Source organism: Lipotes vexillifer, unplaced genomic scaffold (assembly GCF_000442215.2).
Source record: "Lipotes vexillifer unplaced genomic scaffold, Lipotes_vexillifer_v1.1 scaffold207, whole genome shotgun sequence".
Taxonomy (NCBI): domain Eukaryota; kingdom Metazoa; phylum Chordata; class Mammalia; order Artiodactyla; family Lipotidae; genus Lipotes; species Lipotes vexillifer.
Window position 1 is genome coordinate 2,598,712 of NW_006784469.1, and position 14,638 is coordinate 2,613,349.

The 14,638-nt window shown below is 40.1% G+C and overlaps 1 pseudogene; it reads left to right on the top strand.

Moving 5' to 3' along the window:
* The first annotated feature begins 469 nt into the window (after positions 1-469).
* LOC103087187 (5-azacytidine-induced protein 2-like) lies at positions 470-7,234 on the top strand (annotated as a pseudogene).
* The last annotated feature ends 7,404 nt before the right edge of the window (positions 7,235-14,638 follow it).

Below are 14,638 nucleotides of genomic sequence, written 5' to 3' on the forward strand. Positions count from 1 at the left end.
TCCTGCTGAGTTTTCCAAATATGGCTTTGGGAATTCTGGTAGGTAGCTCACATGGCTCCCAATGGCTCCCTGCCTCCTGGTATTCACACTTTTGTGTAATCTTCTCCTCTTGAGTGCACACTGAAATTAGGGACATGATTCTAACAAGTAGAATATGGCAAAAGTGATGAAATGTTTCCACAACTAGGTTCCGAGACCGTGACTTGTGTCTTGCTAGCACGCCTCCTCTTGCTGGCACTCTCTTCTCCTTTCACTTGCTTGCGCTGATGAAACCAGCTGCCATATTGTGAAATGCACTTATAGAGAGGCCCATGTGGCAAGGAACCAAGGGAGACCTCTAGCCTACAACTTATGAGAAACTGAGACCTCAGTTCAGGAGTCCATCAGGAACTGAATCCTGCTACCAACCACATGAGTGAAAGAGGAAGCAGCTCCTTTCCAATCAGTGCCTTGAGGTGACTTTAGCCTCATGGGAAACCCAGAGCTAGAGGACCCAGGTAAAACATGCCTGGATTCCTGTCCCATAAAAACTATGAGATAATAAATGTTTTTTAAGCCACTAATTTTTGAGACCCTTTATTATGCAGTAATATATAATATAGGGCTGCAGTTCGGTTTCTATACTGAGCACTCAGGGGGAGGAAGTTTTTCCTGCAGGTTTAGCATTCTTGTGTGTGTTACAGAGATGGGAGAGGGTATTAAAGATCCTTTAGTGAGAAAAGTATTTGCTACTTAGAGTTCAAGCTTATTCAGTTTTTCCAATAGGGAGAGATATGAAAGTAATGATACTTGCTTTGTCCTCTGTCCCCACCCGCTTACACATGTTTCTATTAAAACATTTCATGCCCAGTGCCCTGGGACTTACAAATTATAAGAGGGGGCTTAAGAACATCCCTCCAAATATACGTACATTTATTATAAATTACAAATATAAGTTTATATTATAAATTATAAATTGCATATATAGCTATGCTAATATGTTATATATAACGCAGTCACAAATTTAGATGTCACAAGAGGATGAGGTGGAAAATAAATATTACCTTGAAGAACACTGGCTTAGCTGACCCCTATTCAATCCTTCAGTTCTCAGCTCAGTAATTACTTCTCTGGAAGTTCTCCTTCTCCCAACCAGGTCGGATCCTCTTTCATAGACCTCTGATTGGTGCATGGGTGGTTCGGTGTTAGAATTCTCGCCTGCCATAGACCTCTGATTCCTTTTTGCCCTGAGCACTTATCTCAGCTTGTGATCATGATTATACATTAATTGCCATAGCTATTTCACTAATCTCTGTCTCCCCCACAAGATTAAAAATCCCATGGTTGCACGGAGCACCTGCACTTTTTCTCTCGAGTATATTCTTTTTTTAAAAATTAATTTATTTTATTTATTTATACTAGGCTGCGTTGGGTCTTCACTGCTGCGTGCAGGCTTTCTCCAGTTGTGGCGAGCGGGGGCTACTCTTCGTTGTGGTGCGCGGGCTTCTCACTGCGGTGGCTTCTCTTGTTGTGGAGCACAGGCTCTAGGCACGCGGGCTTCAGTAGTTGTGGCGCACGGGCTTAGTTGCTCCGCGGCATGTGGGATCTTCCCGGACCAGGGCTCGAACCCATGTCCCCTGCGTCAGCAGGCGGATTCTTAACCGCTGTGCCCCCAGGGAAGCCCTCTCAAGTATATTCTCAGAAAGGGACATAGTGCCTGGCATAGAACTAGAACTCAGTTTGTAGAATGAATGGAGAAACAAGTCTCATGACTCTCCTTTTTCCTTTCCCAGATCTGAGTCTCCAGCTGTCAAGCTGGGAGACCAAATCTTCCCACGAGGATTCTGATGACCCATTCAGCACATGTGGGCTCTTCTTCTGATCTCTTCTAATTTCCTGTTGACGGTTCAGACTATGAGCTTCCTCATGTTACCTCCACTGGAATCCTGGGTGTTGATGCTTTGTCTGAACTAGACTGTGAACCCCAATGTAAATGGGTCAGAAAGGAGGTCATTCCCACTCCCTAAGCCAACTTCTCTTAGCCCCAATCTTGTTAGGTCTGCCTTTTCTTCCATTCTGACTCCGTTTAGAAGTTTTCAGCACAGGCTATGTAGAAAGTCACAGTGTTACACTACTTCACAGGGATCCCAGGAGGATGAAATGATAAAATGTACATGAAAACACCTTAGAAACTGTAAAACATCATTCAAATACTTGTTCTTTTCTTTGTAGTGTACAGAGGTTTTCTTCTTTCAGAAGAAAATACAACAAAATGATTAGGAAATAAATTGTTGGAAGTTTAGCAGTTCACTGCCATTAAAAATAACTGATCAAGAAATAAGGCAGGGACTTCCCTGATGGCGCAGTGGTTAAGACTCCACCTGCCAATGCAGGGGACACAGGTTTGAGCCCTGGTCCGGGAAGATCCCACGTGCCATGGAGCAACTAAGCCTGTGAGCCACAACTAATGAGCCTGTGCTCTAAAGCCCGGAAAATAAATATTACCTTGAAGAACACTGGCTTAGCTGACCCCTATTCAATCCTTCAGTTCTCAGCTCAGTAATTACTTCTCTGGAAGTTCTCCTTCTCCCAACCAGGTCGGATCCTCTTTCATAGACCTCTGATTGGTGCATGGGTGGTTCGGTGTTAGAATTCTCGCCTGCCATAGACCTCTGATTCCTTTTTGCCCTGAGCACTTATCTCAGCTTGTGATCATGATTATACATTAATTGCCATAGCTATTTCACTAATCTCTGTCTCCCCCACAAGATTAAAAATCCCATGGTTGCACGGAGCACCTGCACTTTTTCTCTCGAGTATATTCTTTTTTTAAAAATTAATTTATTTTATTTATTTATACTAGGCTGCGTTGGGTCTTCACTGCTGCGTGCAGGCTTTCTCCAGTTGTGGCGAGCGGGGGCTACTCTTCGTTGTGGTGCGCGGGCTTCTCACTGCGGTGGCTTCTCTTGTTGTGGAGCACAGGCTCTAGGCACGCGGGCTTCAGTAGTTGTGGCGCACGGGCTTAGTTGCTCCGCGGCATGTGGGATCTTCCCGGACCAGGGCTCGAACCCATGTCCCCTGCGTCAGCAGGCGGATTCTTAACCGCTGTGCCCCCAGGGAAGCCCTCTCAAGTATATTCTCAGAAAGGGACATAGTGCCTGGCATAGAACTAGAACTCAGTTTGTAGAATGAATGGAGAAACAAGTCTCATGACTCTCCTTTTTCCTTTCCCAGATCTGAGTCTCCAGCTGTCAAGCTGGGAGACCAAATCTTCCCACGAGGATTCTGATGACCCATTCAGCACATGTGGGCTCTTCTTCTGATCTCTTCTAATTTCCTGTTGACGGTTCAGACTATGAGCTTCCTCATGTTACCTCCACTGGAATCCTGGGTGTTGATGCTTTGTCTGAACTAGACTGTGAACCCCAATGTAAATGGGTCAGAAAGGAGGTCATTCCCACTCCCTAAGCCAACTTCTCTTAGCCCCAATCTTGTTAGGTCTGCCTTTTCTTCCATTCTGACTCCGTTTAGAAGTTTTCAGCACAGGCTATGTAGAAAGTCACAGTGTTACACTACTTCACAGGGATCCCAGGAGGATGAAATGATAAAATGTACATGAAAACACCTTAGAAACTGTAAAACATCATTCAAATACTTGTTCTTTTCTTTGTAGTGTACAGAGGTTTTCTTCTTTCAGAAGAAAATACAACAAAATGATTAGGAAATAAATTGTTGGAAGTTTAGCAGTTCACTGCCATTAAAAATAACTGATCAAGAAATAAGGCAGGGACTTCCCTGATGGCGCAGTGGTTAAGACTCCACCTGCCAATGCAGGGGACACAGGTTTGAGCCCTGGTCCGGGAAGATCCCACGTGCCATGGAGCAACTAAGCCTGTGAGCCACAACTAATGAGCCTGTGCTCTAAAGCCCGCAAGCCACAACTACTGAAGCCCACGTGCCTAGAGCCCGTGCTCCGCAACAAGAGAAGCCACCACAGGGAGAAGCCCGCGCCCCGCAATGAAGAGCAGCCCCTGCTCGCCGAAACCAGAGAAAGCCTGCGAGCAGCAATGAAGACCCAACGCATCCAAAAAAAAAAAAAAAAAAAAAACCATTCCATCGTATGGATGTGCCACACTAAAAAAAAAATAAAAAGAGAAAAGAAATAAGGCAAATAGGTAGGCTTACTTGTACAAGCTACTCAGGGAAGAAGTGATTTTTCTTCTGAGCCAGAGGAAAGTAAACCAAAGTTTACTGATTCAGCTGTTGCTACTGGACATCATCTATTTGGCACGGATTAAGCGTTGGCTGCTAACTACAGCACATGTAGCTCCCACTTCTTCAATGAAAGATACTAAGGTGAAGCCCAGATCTTCTGTTTCAAAACTGATTAGAAATTAAATCTAGAAACAAGTTTTGAATATAGTATACTAAGATGGAAGACTGCAATGCATACATAGGGTCTGAAGCAATAATTTTGAGAGTTTAGTGTGAATAGGTTTCACTCAGAGATCTTGTTAAAACTCAGACTGTCGGGCCCTACCCCCAGAGGGTCTGATTCACTGGGCCTGTGTGAATCCTCATTTATAACAAGCTGTTATGTGATGTCAATGCTTGTCATCTGCGACCCACACAGTGAGTAGCATAGATCTAATGAATAACTGTTTTATGGCCCAGTATGACAGATTCAGAATGGGCATCTTTATAACCCAATTTCAGTTCTGTGAATATATTCTTTCAAAAGATATATGTCCAAAAAGATATGCGAAATACTTCTACTTTATGGTTATTTTCTATGTGGAACTAGCAGCACATGATCTACCTAAGGGGAAAATGAAATAAGTAACAATAGGTAACCTTTGGTTTTCTCCAGAAATTAGATATAATCTGGAGATAAAAATCATATCCTACTTCTTTGCCAGACAAAATCTTGAATGTGAGTGAAATGTAGAATTAAGTGAAGAATGTCACACTACTTTAAATTCTCAGGGTTGGAGTTTAGAATTAGATAACGTGTAATCCAATTCCCTTCATTTCTAGACAGTGACAGGGGAACTGTGCCCACTGAAGGTGAATGACACAAGGTCATAAAGATAATGAAAGGCAAGGCCAAGATTGTAACCCAAGTCTTCTGGTTGGGAGCACCGTATGCTTTTCCATCCAATAATTTCCTTTCCTGCCGGAAAAGAGCAGGTTACGCATCTGGTTGGAACCTTTTCTTGGCCTCATCAATGGCAAAGATTACAGTAATTTATGAAAATCTTCTCTACCACTTTAGAAAACATTTTGGCAGTTCATCAAATGATCAAACACAGAGTTACCATGTGACCCAACAATTCTACTCCTATGTTTATATATATCCAAGGAAACGAAAACCTATGTCCACACAAAAAGTTGTACAAGAATGTTCATAGCAACATTATTCATAACGGCCAAAGGTGGAAACCCAAATGTCCATCAATAGTTGAATGGAGGGCTTCCCTGGTGGCGCAGTGGTTGAGAGTCCGCCTGCCGATGCAGGGGACACGGGTTCGTGCCCTGGTCCGGGAAGATCCCACATACCGCGGAGCAGCTGGGCCCGTGAGCCATGGCCGCTGAGCCTGCGCGTCCAGAGCCTGTGCTCCGCAGCGGGAGAGGCCACAACAGTGAGAGGCCCGTGTAGTGCAAACAACAACAACAACAAAAAATAGTTGAATGGATAAACAATATGAAGTATCCATACAATGAAATATTGTTCAGCAAAAGAAAGGAATGAACTGGCACCCCCTGCGTGGCGCACGGCCCAGGGGGGCGCTGACACAGCTGGGTAACTGACCTTCTCCGGCGGCGGCTCGGCCCTCCTTCCAGGGCCGCAGCCGACTGGCTGGCCTTGCCGGCCTTGGCGCCGACGAGGCAGGAGAAATGGCAGTCCCTCCGCGGCACTCCCGGAGCGGCTGCCTTCGCCGGGGAAGCGGAGCTGTCTTCAAGGAAACCGGAAGCCCCCCGTGACCCGGTTTGTTTTTGGTCTGTTTCCAAACACTGGGAAATTGAAACTCGGCAGCTCTGGGGGCGGCCCTAGGAGCCTGTGTGCGGGCTGTCGTGGATGCACTGGTAGATGATGATATCTGCATTCTGAATCATGAAAAAGCCCATAGGAGAGATACAGTGACTCCAATCTCAATGTATTCAGGAGATGAACCTGTTGCTTCACATTCTGCCCTTGTCACTGCATATGAAGACATCAAAAAACGACTTAAGGATTCAGAGAAAGAGAACTCGTTCTTTAAAAAAAGAATAAGGTTTTAGGAAGAAAAGCTTATAGGAGCTCGAAGGGATGAAGAAACAAATTCTGTGGGGGGAGAACAAATAAATAAGGCCTCCCGTGCATATCGAGAGGTTTGCATTGATAGAGTTAATCTGAAGAGCAAATCGGATAAAATGAATAAAGACAACTGTGAATCTTTGGAAGTACTCAATGAAGAGCTACAATCTAAAGAAGTAGAACTCCTCCAGCGGAGGACAGAGATGGAAACTCAGCAGGTGGTAAGAAATTTAAATCCACCTTCATCAAACCGGGAGGTGGAAAAATTGAGCTGTTACCTGAAGATCCATGGTTTGGAACAAGAACTGGAACTGATGAGGAAAGAATGTAGAGATCTCAAAATAGAGCTACAAAAATCCAAACAAACGGATCCATCTCAGGAAGACCGTCTGAAGAGCAGAGATCTCCAAAGACTAAGCATTTCAAGTGATAATATGCAAAGTGCATACTGGGAACTGAAGCGAGAAATCTCTAATTTACATCTGGTGACTCAAGTACAAGCTGAACTTAAGAAAGCTGAAAACCCCAGCTGCAATCAAGAAAGCTTGCACCTCAGCAGGATGCATGGAAGACCTTGGGAAAGCCAGCACAAAACTGCACTTGACAGATTTTACTGCAACGTACAAAAGACACGCCCCTCTCTAGCCAAACGGCAAAACTCTTTGTCATGCCGTGTCTTCCCATTTACCAGGAGATGTAAAGGTTTTATCAGAGAAAGCAGTTCTCCAGTCATGGACAGATCATGAGCGATCCATTCCTCACGATGGCACCAACTTTCAGGAACACAACTCTTATGGCAGAAATTCTCTGGAAGATAATTCTTGGGTATTCCCAAGCTCTCCTAAACCAAGTGAGACAACATTTGGGGAAACTAAAAATAAACCTTTCCCTTTATCCAACCTGCCACCACTGCATTACTTGGATCAACATAATCAGAACTGCCATTATAAAAATTAATTCTGAAGAGATTCATGAGGTTCTCATGAGGTTGCTGTGTCTCCCTCAGTGGTTTTCTTGGGAAATCATTAACAAACTGAAAGCAGATCTTGATTAAACTTTTACAGAGTTCTTCAGTATTTACATTTGCACATAATGTACCATATTACATAGTTGATTTTTCAGTAAGAAACAACACCCTTCAGCTCAGAATCAGAATCAGGTATGTGTTACTAATTAATAAATTAACAAACCTAAGGTGTTTCAGAAAAAAGGAAATGAAATAGTGATACATGCTACAACATGAACAAGATTTGAAAACATTATGTCAATGAAAGGAGTAAGTTGCAAAAGTTACCAGATACTATATGATTTCATTCATATGAAAGCCCAGAATAGGGAAATCTATAGAGACAGAAAGTAAATTAGTGGGTTTTTAGGGCTGGGTTGGTGAGGGACAGAGGAATAGGGGAATTATAGCTAAAAAATATGGGGTTTCTGGAGAAGGTTCAAGATGGTGGCATAGGAAGATCTTAAACACACCTCCTCCCATGGACACAACAAATCTACAACTACATATAGAACAGTTCCCTTGGAAAAAGACCTAAAATTTGGATGAACAAATCCTCCACAAAAGAGGGTAAAAGGACAGCACTGAGATGGGTAGGAGAGGGAGAAATATGGGCTCCCAGGGAATAACCCACATCCCAGCTGTGGTGATCCACAATCAAAAGGGATCACAAGGTACAGATCTTTTCCCTGAGGAGCAAGGGATTCCAACTGCACATCAAGCACTCCAACCACTGGATCCTGCACAGGAGAGACAAGTCACCTAAACATCAGGCTTTAAAAACCAACAGGCAAAATGCTCAGGAAAACGATAGAACTTCATGGAACAGAAGACCGACTCTTAAAGGGCTTGCATGCAGACTCACTTGGCCTGAAAACCATTGCAAAAACACCAGATTGAAAAGCTCATGGACCATAAGTGATGGGGACCCACTTACTAATATTGAAGCAACTGCTAGAGAGGCAAGAACCAGTTGAGATGCTCCCTGGGGACTGAGTCATTGGTGGGAGTCATTTATGCAAACTCAGTGTACCTTGCTAATACTGGCACTGGTGGGCACCATTTTGGAATTCTCTATCTAACCTGTTCGTGACAGTGGGCACACCCTGCTGAAAGCCCTGCCCACCCCTGCACCCCAGCTGGGCCTCATAGCTGACCAAGCTATAACCCTGCCCACCAGTGTCCCAGGGCAGCCACCACCAGGCCCTGCAGCCAGTCTGGGTGACAGCCCTGTCCTTTAGCACCCTGCAGCAGCTGTAGCCCTGCCACAAAAGGTCAAATACAGCCTACAGAGGGGACACGGCTCTGGTGGCCAGGTGGGATTGCACTTCTGAGCCCCACAGGACATCTCCTAAATAAGGACACTCCTTCAAGACTGGTAGACATAGCTGATCCACCTAATACGGAGAAAAAAACATAGAGAATTAGACAAAATGAGGAGACAGAGGAATATGTTCTAATCAAAAGAACAAGACAAAATCTGAGAAAAAAATTAATCAAAACAGATATAAACAATACACCTGATAAAGAATTCAAAGTAATGGTCATAAAGATGCTCACCAAACTCAGGAGGAGAATGGATGAACAGAGCGAACTTCAAAGAAGAGACAGAAAAAATAAGAAAGTAGTAAACAGAAGTTACAAACGGACTGAAGAATACACCAGAGGGGTTCAACAGCAGACCGGATGAGGTAGAAGAACAAACCACCCAGCTGGAAGACAAAACAATGAAACTCACTCAGACAGGGCAGCCAAACAAACAAACAAAAGAGAATTTTAGAAAGTGAAGATACCTTAAGGGACCTTTGGGACAACAAGCAGAATAACATTCACATTATAGGGGTCTCAGAAGAAGAAGAAGAGAGAGAAAAGGGGTCAAAAAATATTTGAAGAAATAGTGACTGAAAAATTCCCTAATCTGGGGAAGGAAACAGAAATTCAGGTCAAGGAAGCCCCAAGTGTTCCAAATAATATGAACACAAAGGGACACACAGCAAGACACATTATAAATAAAATGGTAAACGTTAAGGATAAAGAGAAAATCCTAAACGTAGCAAGAGAAAACAACTTGTTATATACAAGGAAAACCCCATAAGGCTATCAGCAGATTTTTGAGCATGAATTTTATAGGCCAGAAGGGAATGGCATGACATATTCAAAGTGCTTAAAAAAAACAAAAAACAAACAAACAAAACTTCTAACGTAGAATTCTCTACCCAGCAAGGTTATCATTCAGAATTGAAGGAGATATAGAAAATTTCCCAGAAAAGTAAAAGCTAAAGGAGTTCATCATCACTAAACCAACTCTACAAGAAATATCAAAGGGACTTCTGTAAGCTAAAAAGAAACGGTGCTAATTAATAATAAGAAAACATACGAAAGTAAAAATCTCACTGGAAGAGGTAAATATATAATAAAAGTAGTGGATAAACCACTTATAAAGCAAGCCTGACAGTTAAAAGAGAAAAGTAGTAAAAATAACTAAAAGTACAATAATTAGTTAAGGGATGCATAAAATAGAAAGATGCGAAATTTGTCAGCAAAAGTATAAAACATGGGGAGGGGGTAAAAAGATAAAGATTTGGAATGTGTTCAAATTTAAGTTGCTACCAACCTAATAGGCTGTCATATGTGAATCTCACAGTAACCACAAGGAGAAAATTTAAATACACAAATTAAAATGAGAAGGGAATCTAAACATAACATTGAAGAAAACCAGCAAAACACAAAGGAAAAGAGAAAGAGAAATGAACAGAGAGGAACAATAACAGCCAGAAAACAATGAACAAAATGGCAATAAGTCCATACCTATTAATAATTACTTTAGATGTAAATGGACTAAATGCTCCAGTCAAAAGACATAGAGTGGCGTAATGGATTAAAAAAAGCAAGACCCTTCTATATGCTGACTACAAGGGACTCACTTCAGAGGAAAGGACACACACAGACTGAAAGTGAAGGGATGGAAAAAAGATATTCCATTCAAATGGAAATGAAAAGAAAGCTGGAGTAGCTTTACTCATATCAGACAAAATAGACTTCTAAACAAAGCCTGTAACAGAAGACAAAGAAGGGCATTACACTGTGATACAGGAATCAATCCAGCAAGAAGATGTAACATTTATAAATGTATATGCATGTAACAGAGGAGCACCAAGCTATATAAAGCAAATATTAATAGACTTAAAGGGAGAAATTGAAAGCAATACAACAATAATAGGGGACTTTAACACCCTAATTACATCAATGAAAAGAGCATCCAAAAAGAAAATAAATAAGGAAACAACAGACTTAAAATACACATTATATCAGATGAACAATAGATATATATGGAATATCCTATCCAAAAGCAGCAAAAACACATCAAGTGCACATAGAACATTCTCCACAACAGATCACATGTTAGGTCACAAAGCAAGTCTCAATAAATTCAAGAAGACTGAAATTATATCAAGCATCTTCTCTTACCACAGTGATATGAAACTAGAAATTAATCACAGGAAAACGTACAAAAACATGGAGGTTAAGCAACTGAACAACCAATGAGTCATTGAAGAAATCAAGGGAGAAATAAAAAAAATACCTAGAGCCAAATGAAAACAGAAATACAACACATCAAGATCTGTGGAATGCAACAAAAACAAATCTAAGAGGGAAGTTCGTAGCAATACAGGCCTTCCTCTAGAAACAAGAAAAATCCCCCCCCCCCAGACAACTAACTTTACATCTAAAGGAACTAGAAAAAGAAGAACAAACAAAGCCCAAAATTAGTAGAAGGAAGGAAATAATAAAAATTAGGGCAGAAATAAATGGAGACTGAAAAAACAATAGAAAAGATTAATGAAACCAAGAGTTGGTTCTTTGAAAAGATAAACAAAATCAATAAACTTTCAGCTAGACTAACCAAGGAAAAAAGAGGATTCAAATAAATAAAATCAGAGATGAATGAAGAAAAGTTACAGCTGATACCATAGAAATACAAAGGTTCATAAGAGACTACTATGAACAATTACATACCAACAAATTGGACAACCTAGAAGAAATGGGTAAATTCCTAAAAACATACAATCTTCCAAGACGAATAATGAAGAAATAAAAAATCCAAATATATTAATTACTAGTAAGGAAATTTAAACAGTAAGCAAAAATCTACCAACAAAAGCCCAGGGGCAGATGGTTTCACTGGTAAATTCTACAAAACATTCAAAGAAGATATAATACCTATACTTCTCAAACTCTTTCAAAAAACTGAAGAGGAGGAAAAACCTTTTAAACACATTTATGAAGCCAGCATTACCCTGATACCAAAATCAGATGAGGACAGCACAAAAAAGAAAATTACAGGCCAATATTTTTGATGAACACAGACGCAAAAATCCTCAACAAATATTAGAAAATCAAATCCAACAAATACGTTAAAAGGATCATACACCACCATCAAGTGGGATTTATTCCAGGAATGCAAGAATGGTTCAACATCCACAAATAAATCAACAAGATACATCACATTAACAAAAGGAAGGATAGAAATCATATGATCATCTCAATGCATGCAGAAAAAGCATTTGACAAAACTGAACATCCATTTATGATAAAAAAAACTCTCAAGAAAGTAGGTATAGAGGGAACATACCTGAACATAGTAAAGGCCATATATAACAAAACACCATACTCAACAGTAAACAGCTCAAAGATTTTCCTGTAAGATCAGGAACAAAACGCTATTGCCACTTTTATTCAACATAGTACTGAAAGTCCTAGCCATGGCAATTAGGAAAGAAAAAAAAAGGTACCCAAATTGGAAAAGAATAAGTAAAACTGTCACTATTTGTAGATGACACGATACCATATACAGAAAACCCTTAACACTACACCAAAAAGAAGTTAGAATAAATGAATTCAATGAAGTTGCAGGATAAAAAATTAATAATATATAGAGATCTGTGGCATTTCTATACACTGAAGCACATTATCAGAAAGAAAAATTGAGAAAACAATCTCATTTACAATTGCATCAAATATATACAATGGTATATTACTCAGCCATAAAAAGAAACAAAATTGAGTTATTTGTAGTGAGGTGGATGGACCTAGAGTCTGTCGTACAGAGTGAAGTAAGACAGAAAGAGAAAAACAAATGCAGTATGCTAACACATATATATGGAATCTAAAAAAAAAAAAGGTTCTGATGAACCTAGGGGCAGGACAGGAATAAAGATGCAGATGTAGAGAACGGACTTGAAGAACATGGGGAGGGGGAAGGGTTAAGCTGTGATGAAGTGAGAGAGTAGCATTGATATATATACACTAACAAATGTAAAATAGCTAGTGGGAAGCAGCTGCATAGCACAGGGAGATCAGCTCGGTGCTCTGTGACCACCTAGAGGGGTGGGATAGGGAGGGTGGGAGGGAGGCACAAGAGGGAGGGGATATGGGGATATATGTATACATAGAGCTGATTCACTTTGTTGTACAGCAGAAAATAACACACCATTGTAAAGCAATTATACTCCAATAAAGATGTTAAAAAAGAAAAGAATAAATTACCTAGGAATAAATTTAACCAAGGAGGTGAAAGACCTGTACTCTGAAAACTATAAGACACTGATGAAAGAAAATGAAGAAAACACAAATAAATGGAAAGATAGTCCATGTTCATGGACTGGAAGAATTAATATTTGTTAAAATGTCCATAGTACCCAAAGCAATCTACAGATTCAATGGAATCCCTATTAAAATCCCAATGGCATTTTTTATAGAAATAGAAAAACAATCCTAGAATTCATATGGAACCACAAAAGATCCCAAATAGCCAAAGCAATTCTGAATGAGAACAAAGCTGGAGGCATCACACGTCCAGATTTCAAAATATATTACAAAGCTGCAGTAATCAAAACAATATGGTACTTGCATAAAAACAATATGGTACTTGCATAAAAACAGACATGTAGAACAGAATAGAGAACCCAGAAATAAACCTACACATAAACAGTCAACTGATCTTTGACAAAAGTGCCAAGAGTACACAATGGGTAAAAGGATAGTCTTTTCAATAAATGGTGCTGGGAAAAGGACATCCACATGCAAAAAAATGAAATTGTACTATTATACTACACACATAAATTAGCTTAAAATGGATTAAAGACTTAAACATAAGACCTGAAACCATAAAAGTCCAATAAGAAAACAGGGGAAAAGTTTTTGACATTAGTCCTGGCAATGATTTCTTGGATATGACACCAAAAGCACAGACAATAAAAGCAAAAAATAGACAGACTAAAAGCTTCTGCACAGCAACAATAACAATCAACAAAATGAAAAGGCAACATAGAGAATGGGAGGAAATATTTGCAAACCATATATCTGAAAAATAGTTAATATCCAAAATATATAAGGAAGTCCTACAACTCAATAGTAAATAACCAAATAACCCATTTAAATAATGGGCAGAAATTAACTATTGTTTTTCATCTACATGGAATTCCCAGTCACAGTGGTGAACCCCATGAAGGTTTCGATGTTATGTGAGAATAGCAATATACAACTGGGAATACAGTGCACAGATAAGCAGTTTAAACTGCTTTTGTAGTACTCCCAGTCTTTTCTTTAATCTGGCTTCTTTCTATTCACCTCCCTTAGCTCTCCCAACTCATGTTAATTTCTCCATTGCCCTCACACTTTCCAAATCTTTGCTTCTATTTCATTATACTGTCTGTCATCCTACCCCAGCAATTAGCAATATAAATGTTTGCAAATAACTGATGATCTCCTTGGGTATCTCCTATAATAATTAAACACACTGATTTACTTGAAATAGAAACATCAAAATTTGATGGCTTTAAGTTGATAAAATTGAATACATTACCTACCTCTGTAAGCTCACAATTCTGTTTTGAAAAAACACCTGTATATCCACTACTTATTGTTTTTTGTATCTCTTCTAAGAGATATTTATACCACATTCTGTTGGTAATATACTTTAGGAATACTTAACAGCTTATTACTATTTAAAATAAAATATTTGACTAGAAATCTTTAATCTTAAGAAACCAATGCAATAAGCCACACAAATGATTCTAACATTTTACAATTCTGACCTACAGGAAAACTCCTATGTCATGGTAGCCAGAAAGCTATGGGCTCTACATCAATAGATTCTAGTCTGACATAATAATGAACAAACATTTGGGTAGAGAGCGAGAGCAATAAGCCCATTTTTATTTTTAGCAACCTTAAATATCAATACTTTCCTAGCAATGTCAGAAGCTTGGTGACAGACACTAGGGAATAATAGCCATTTCTTCTGAACCGGTATTTGTGTCACATAAACGTTAACAGCCCAAGTAAACAGGGAT